The 7472-nt window shown below is 45.7% G+C and overlaps 1 non-coding gene across 1 annotated transcript; it reads right to left on the bottom strand.

Annotated features, from left to right (window-relative positions):
• Positions 1–1196: 1196 nt before the first annotated feature.
• On the bottom strand, positions 1197–1303 carry LOC113835238. Its single transcript, XR_003484614.1, has one exon. It is a non-coding gene; the product is annotated as a U6 spliceosomal RNA (small nuclear RNA).
• Positions 1304–7472: the final 6169 nt, after the last annotated feature.

Raw genomic sequence — 7472 nt, 5'->3', positions numbered from 1 at the left:
TCAACTGGACTCCCAGAGCTTGGCCCAGTGCTTGGCTGTGGATCTCTGCATCTGCTTCTATCAGTTACTGGATGAAGGTTCAATGATGACAATTAGGGCACTCGCCAATCTGATTAGAGGAGAAGGTCAATTCACGCACCCAGCAATCCTATTGCTAGGATTCTTAGTTGGAGTCATCCTTATGGATTCTTGAGAGTTTCCCTGGCACCAGGTTTCTCCCTAACCCCATAATGGCCCTTTCTATCAAGATATCTCTTTCATTGCTCTCCCACTCTGTCCCTCCCCCGACTTGACTACCTTGATCCTTGACACCTCATGTTCTCATCCCCTCCCCTCTACCTCTCCACCTCCAGTTTACCCAGGAGATCTCATCTATTTCCCCTTCTAAGGGTGATCCATTCGTCCCTCTTAGGGTCCTCTTTGTTACGTAGCTTCTCTGGACTTGTGAATTGTAGGCTAGTTATCCTTTACTTTACATCTAAAATCCACTTATGAGTAAGTATATACCATGTTTGTATTTCTGGGTCTGGGTTACCTCACTCAGGATGATTTTTCTCTAGTTCCATCCATTTGCCTGCAAATTTCATGATGTCATTGCTTTTTACTGCTGAATAATACTCCATTGTGTAAATGTACCACATTTTCTTTATTCATTCTTCAGTTGAGGAGCATCTAGGTTGTTACCAGGTTCTGGCAATTACAAATAATGCTGCTATGAACATAATTGAGCAAGTGTCCTTGGTTATGACTGAGCACCATTGGGAATATGCCCAAGAGTGGCATTGCTGATTCCCAATTTTCTGAGAAACCAGCATACTGATTTCCAAAGTGTCTAAACAAGTTTGCACTCCCACCAGCAGTGGAGGAGTGTTCCCCTTACTCCACATCCTCTCCAGCATAAGCTGTCATCAGTGGTTTTGATCTTAACCATTCTGACAGGTGTAAGATGGCATCTCAGAGTCATTTTCGTTTGCCTTTCCCTGATGACTAAGAATGTTGAGCAATTCCTTAAATGTCTTTCAGCCATTTGAGACACTTCTGTTGAGAATTTTCTATTTGGAGCTGTACCCCATTTTAAAAATTGGATTATTTGGTATTTTGGTGTCTAGTTTCTTGAGTTCTTTATATATTTTGGAGATCAGCCCTCTGTCAGATGTGGGGTTGGTGAAGATCTTTTCCCATTCTGTAGGCTGCCGAAAGATATGGAATACTTCACAAATTTGCATGTCATCCTTGTACAGAGGCTGTGCTAATTTTCTCTGTATTGTTCCAATTTTAGTATATGTGCTGTTGAAGTGAGCACACAAATTTGCTTTAATAGTGAGTCAATTTAGATTGGTCCCTCTTTGAGGAACCTTAGATCTCCACAGAGCCTAGAACACGTTTGTCCTGGCCCTTATTCCTGCAGAAACCCTCCCTGAAGTCACAATCACTGCAGATCCAGCCTGCTGCAAGTGATGTGTTTCCAAGCTTAGGACTAGAATTAATTAACACAGCACATGGTCCTCTGCCAATTGGAAGTTCAGGCTGGTTTGGTAGTTGGAGAACACTTCAGTAAATTAATTTGTTATTACTTAGTAAACACTGGTCATTTGGCAGACAAATAATTTAAAACAGGGACCAAGGAGTAAAATCATCATAAGGCTTTTGCTGGCAAAAGGTTTGGAAATCACAGAACCAGGGCATCTGACCTCCTTCCAGATCCAGCATCTGGAATGTTTTTTTTTTTTTCAAGAAACATGGGTGAAGGATAGCATGAGTTGCTGTGGTGGCAGCTGGAGTAACAGCTTGGAGCTGGCAAGACTTGGAGTGTCTTGAGAAAAATGTCCAAGACTCCTTCCTGACACCTCAACTCCTAAGACCTAGTTTATGATGGGTTCTCTAGCATTTGAAGCTCCTGAAGAGTTAATGTGGCTTAAACTCTTGTCACTTTCTTGTCTTGTATTCTGTGATTTTTCTGGGGCAAGAGCCTTGACCCTAGTCATTATGAGTACAGGAAAAGCAGAGGCTCATGGGACTTGCTTTGCTTCTAATATCAACCGCAACCATGAACTCTGAGGCTCATCAATAGTGCTCATTGCTACTCAGAGGAAAGCGGCTCCTGGAACTTTCCTGCTTGGGACACTCTGTGACCTCACTGGCAGTGCACATGGGTACTCTTCTGAATGTAATAACTAAGATAGCTGGTCAAAGCAGGCCTAGAGGCCAAGAATCCATAGCCATCGGGCTTCCCTACAAAACCCATATTCCAGGAAAGAATGGCTTGGTGCCTAGACAGGGAAAGTTGTGGCACTTTGCAATAGGAGGCATGTCTGGCAGAGGCAGTTCCCTAAGGGCAGGTTCATGAGGGTTATGGGATAGCCTGCTTCTGGTTCATGGTCTAACCTGTGCTCCTAGGACAGATCAAAGCTACGTGACTTATGCACGAAGCCCTTCTCTCCCTGAAGAAGGGTTTTGTAGGGAAGCCTGCTTCTGTCCTAAGCTCTCCCTCTCTCACTCCTAATCTATGTGAAGAACAAGCCTCGTACAAATTTTAGCATCACAGACAGACCCATGCTGCCATGCCTTCCCCACCACGACGGACTGTTCTCTCTGAATGTGAGCTAATGAAACCTCTTGTCCCTTGCATTGCTTCTGTGGGTGTTTGGTCAGAGAGAGGAGAAAGCTAATGTAGCTCACGAACCCAGTTCTGATCTTTGTGCCCCTGGGCCAAAATGCAGGTGGTTTCTGAGGGAGATGACCAAAGGCCAGCCCTATTATTGTCTGCTGTACCGGGGATGCCTGAGGCCATGACTGGGTGAAGAAGGACAGGGATGCCTTTAGAAGACTGAGGAAACCCAGAGCAGAGGCAGGACCACAGCCTCCACTGTGTATGCCACACATCCATCTCTCCACAGCATGGCAACCAGCTATGGCAGGCCAATTAATTCCACAGGTGCAGTCTTCACATGTCACCAGTTATTGACTATTATCACCCCCCTTCTACCCGCCATCTGCCCTGGTATGTCAGATCAAAATAAATCAACAAACACAAAGTGGCAGGCAGCTGCTACCTCAGGGATGTTGCAGCCAGTGCTAGCCTGACTTAATTTTTGTTGTTGCTGTTGTTTGGAGACAGGGTCTCATGTAGGCCAGCTTGGCCTTGAACTTTCTATGGAGCCAAGGATGATCCTGAATTTCTGATCCTCTTGCCTCCTCAAGTGCTAGAACTATAACCACACTCAGCTCCTGTAGTGCTGGAGGATCAAATCCAGGGCTTCACATGTGATACACAGTGCTTTACCAATGGGGCTATAGCCCTGGCTCACTAGACTAAGTCTGTGTGACTGTTTGTCTTTCTTCTTCTTCAGGTGACCAGGTGGCATGGCATTGTACACACACACACACACACACACACACACACACACACACACACTCTCTCTCTCTCTCACAGGTATACACAGGCACACACACACACACACACACACACTCTCTCTCTCTCTCTCACAGGTATACACACACACACACACACACACACACACTCTCACAGGTATACACAGGCACACACACACACACACACACACACACATACACACACACACACGCGCGCACACACGCAGGCACACTTTATAGGTTGGGATGGTTAATATTGTCAACTGGAGCTGAGCCCCAGCATTCATCTCTCTATGCTTCCTGATGTCACTTGCAATGCGACCAGCTTGCTGCGGCTCCCGTGTCTTCCCCAGCATGTTAGACTATATTCCCTCAAACCACAGGCCAGGACGATCCTGTCCTCCCTTGAATGGCTTCTTATCAGGCATTTGGTAACAGGAATGAGCAAAATAACTAACACATAGGTTGATGCTGTGGTGACTGTGGGGAAGGCATTGCAGGTAGGTGGGGCAAAGAGATGCAACAGATTCTAGGAAACGAAACGGTAATGTCAGTAGGGCATTTACTGAGCTCAGTTCGCTTATCAGCAGTATAAACATCATAACAAGGCTCAATTCTCACCATGCTGCTGAAAAATAAGAACTACTACTGTTTCCACTTTTAAGATGAAAACTAGGGACTGGAAAGATGACTCAGTGATTAAGGGTTCTCATTGTCCTTGCAGAGGACCAGGGTTCAGTTCACAGCACCCACGTGGTGTCTCAAAAACATCTGTCACTCCAGTTCCATGGGATCTGATGCCCTCTTCTGACCCCCAGGCACACATGTGGTGCACAAACAATCATATACATAAACTAAAAATAAATAGATCTTTAAGATGAATGACTAGCCGGGCGTTGGTGGCACACGCCTTTAATCCCAGCACTCGGGAGGCAGAGGCAGGCGGATCACTGTGAGTTTGAGGCCAACCTGGTCTCCAGAGCGAGTGCCAGGATAGGCTCCAAAGATACACAGAGAAACCCTGTCTCAGAAAACAAACAAACAAACAAAAAGATGAATGACTAAACTTACTACTACATTACTCAACTTGTCCAGGGTTCGTGGTCTGAATTAAGTTAATGCTTTTAATCCTTGGACAGGCTATCACCTCCCCTGTCACTGCCACTGGAGACACTCTTCACCTCTTCACGCCTCTACTTTAGCATCACAGGAATGGATTAATTATGACACCCAAGCTCATAGGGTTGTGAGTATTAAGATTATGAGGTAATGTGTAAGGCATTTAGAGTAAGTTTCTAGGATATGCTTATGGAGTGATCAATCAGCAGTCAATAGGGCCAAGGTTTCTTTATTCGGATACACCAGCCAAGCGCAGGCCAAAGTGTGCCAGGGCAGCAAGGCAGCCAGGCCAGAGCGAAGAGGAGGGAGCAGGGAGAAAGGCAAGAAGGAAAGGTCTACGTGTCCGAGGTCCCTTAAGAAGCCTTCCTACGTCACCTTAGACTTCCCCTCACCACGCCCTCACGGGAGTGTTCCGGCACACCTGTCCGGACTACTAGGAGGCGGGGCTACAATGTCTCCCTACATATGCTGGTTACTAGTTATTGTTTTATATTTATTATTTATTTTGTGTATGGGTGTCTTGCCTACATGTATATCTGTGTGCCAAGTGTGTACAGTGACTTTAGAAACAATAAGAGTGTATCAGAGCCTCTGGAACTGGAGTTAGGAATAGCTATGATCTGCCACATGGGTGCTGGGAAGCAAACCTGTGCTCTAACCACTGAACAATCTTTCCAGCCCCAGTGTTGTCAATTATTATTGCTACTGTTGATTTTCATTTTAGAATATTGTGTTCTCAATAGATTTCTCTTTTGACATTATTTATTTGTTTGTTGTATGTGTGTGCATACAAGGGTGTAGCACACCATTCACAGGAAGTCATGGAAAAACTTTTGGAAATTGGTTGTCTCCTTCCACCTTATGGGTCCCAGAGACCAAGCTCAGGGCTGAAGACTTCACAGCAAGCATCTTTAGCTGGTGGTTCACCTCACTGGTTCCAGATTCACATTCTTTAGCTGGATAGAGTATAGAAAATTCGTATTTTGTAAGCACAGAGGATATATTTGAGAGTATGAGAGTTCTTGGGGGCTTCAGTGCTACTAGAACTAAAATTCTCATTTGAAGTAACCTGAAGCAGGAGGGTTCAACCTGCAGCTTGCAGGCCACATGCAGTCAAGGATACCTACGAATATGCCCAATACAAAAATCATAAGTTTATATAAAACATTGTGTGTGTGTGTATGTGTGTGTGTGTGTGTGTGTGTGTGTGTGTGTGCAACTGGATTGCATGATTCTTAAGGTTGAACTTTGAAATGTCAATGCTGGGTTGCAATGTCAAAAGGCTGGACATGCCTGAGAGGGCAAGTCATTTTCCCTACAATGGCCCACACCAGCTTACGCATTCTATGCTCTGTGGACCTCGGAGCCCCTTGTGTTCTTTTCCTTCCATCCTTGCTCCAGACAGCCCTCTACAGAGGCCACTCACTATCTCCCACAGCCCTTTCTCCCCTGAGTCAAAACCCATTAATCTCCCCATGCCTGGAGCCATGGTTAAAAGCCACACCAGTGGCTTGGTGGTGGAGCATGCCACCCTCACATAAAGAGCCTGAGGAGGCACAGTGGGATGCATTTCGCTGGCCTGCTCATTTTTAAAAGCAATTTCTAGCACTTTTCCTCTCCACTGCATCCCACCCTGTGACGGGAAAGCTTAAGGATTAATTGGCTGTGGCATCCCTAACATCTGCTCCGGTCCCTATGGAGGGCCCCTGCCTAACTTGAGGCATAGCTTGAAGTTCTATGACTTAGAAAATGAAAATAATAGCCAGTTCGAATAGGAGCAGTTTCAGTGGTTTGTCCTCTCCAGCATCTGAAACTGACAACAGAAGCTACAGTCAGTCGCTGGCTTGCAAGATTCACAGCTTGCTTGCTCCTTGTCTGGCCTTCTTATGACACAAGGACATTTTCAAAAGTAGCTTGAAGCTAGTGAACAGCTGGTTGCTGCTTCCTTCAAGAGCATGCTAAGAGCAGTGTTGCATTGGCTTGTGCTCCTTGCTTTTCTGAGGGGCATGTTTCAGTGAGCCAAACAGTCATGTTTTATGCCATCACCCTTTCCTCTCTCCCAGATTCCATGAAGAACTACCATTCTCCCACCCCAGACAGCTTTATACACTTCCTTCCAGCTGAAACATGGAGACTACTGCCTGACTCACACCTCAGAAATTAGAGGCAAGGTGCTTGCATTTGAGAGCAGTAGACAATAGATACCCCCCAAAGCCAACAAGAACTACTATAGGCCCTGAGCAATGGAACATCTTGGGGGACACAGCAAGCCTGGGAGCAGGAAGCTGGCCTCAAGCTTAGCCCTCTGGGGAGTGCAGGGAGAGGTCATAAACAACCACCAGGAGGCAGACATTTTTTCTAAGACATGGGATCTGGGAGAAAGCTCCCAATAGGGAAAAATCTTGAAGGAGCCCAAGAAAACGCCTCACAAAACAGATTTCAGTATATACTGAGCGGAAGAACACAAGACCAGCTCAGAATTCTGGCCAGCTCCATCTTTACCATTCCTTCTCTTCCTTCTCCACCCCTAGGTCAAGGATGTGGGGTGAGAAAAGAGGTATAGATCTACCGTGAATTTCTTAAAGTGGAAAAATTTGAACCGAGACTGTGTTTTTTTGAATTAAAGTGACCACACCAACAGACAATGAGTGGGTACATTATGGTCCCACTGGTGTTTTTCCCTGGAGTGGGGAGTACGTTTCCATCTAATATACTTAAAATTGGAAGGGAAAAATAAACTTGTGGACTAATCATCCCAGAGGTTGGGCTGTGGTCTTGCCAGTCACAAGCATCATAGCAAGGACTCCAGACCCTGTGGCCCTCACTCTATTGTGGACTCTCAGAGAAAGCTGGAGGTGTGGGGTCAGGGCAAGGACTGTCTCTTCTGCAAAGAGAAACTTCTCTGCTTTTATATGAGAGTTCCAGCTAAGCTTCCATTTGAAGGAGAGATAGAATTACGCTTCATTTGTAAGATCTGAAAG

This window comes from Cricetulus griseus, chromosome 4 (genome assembly GCF_003668045.3).
Source record: "Cricetulus griseus strain 17A/GY chromosome 4, alternate assembly CriGri-PICRH-1.0, whole genome shotgun sequence".
In the NCBI taxonomy this organism is placed as follows: domain Eukaryota; kingdom Metazoa; phylum Chordata; class Mammalia; order Rodentia; family Cricetidae; genus Cricetulus; species Cricetulus griseus.
The sequence above is the reverse complement of the archived record's forward strand: the minus strand, read 5'-3'. Positions and strand labels throughout refer to the sequence as shown.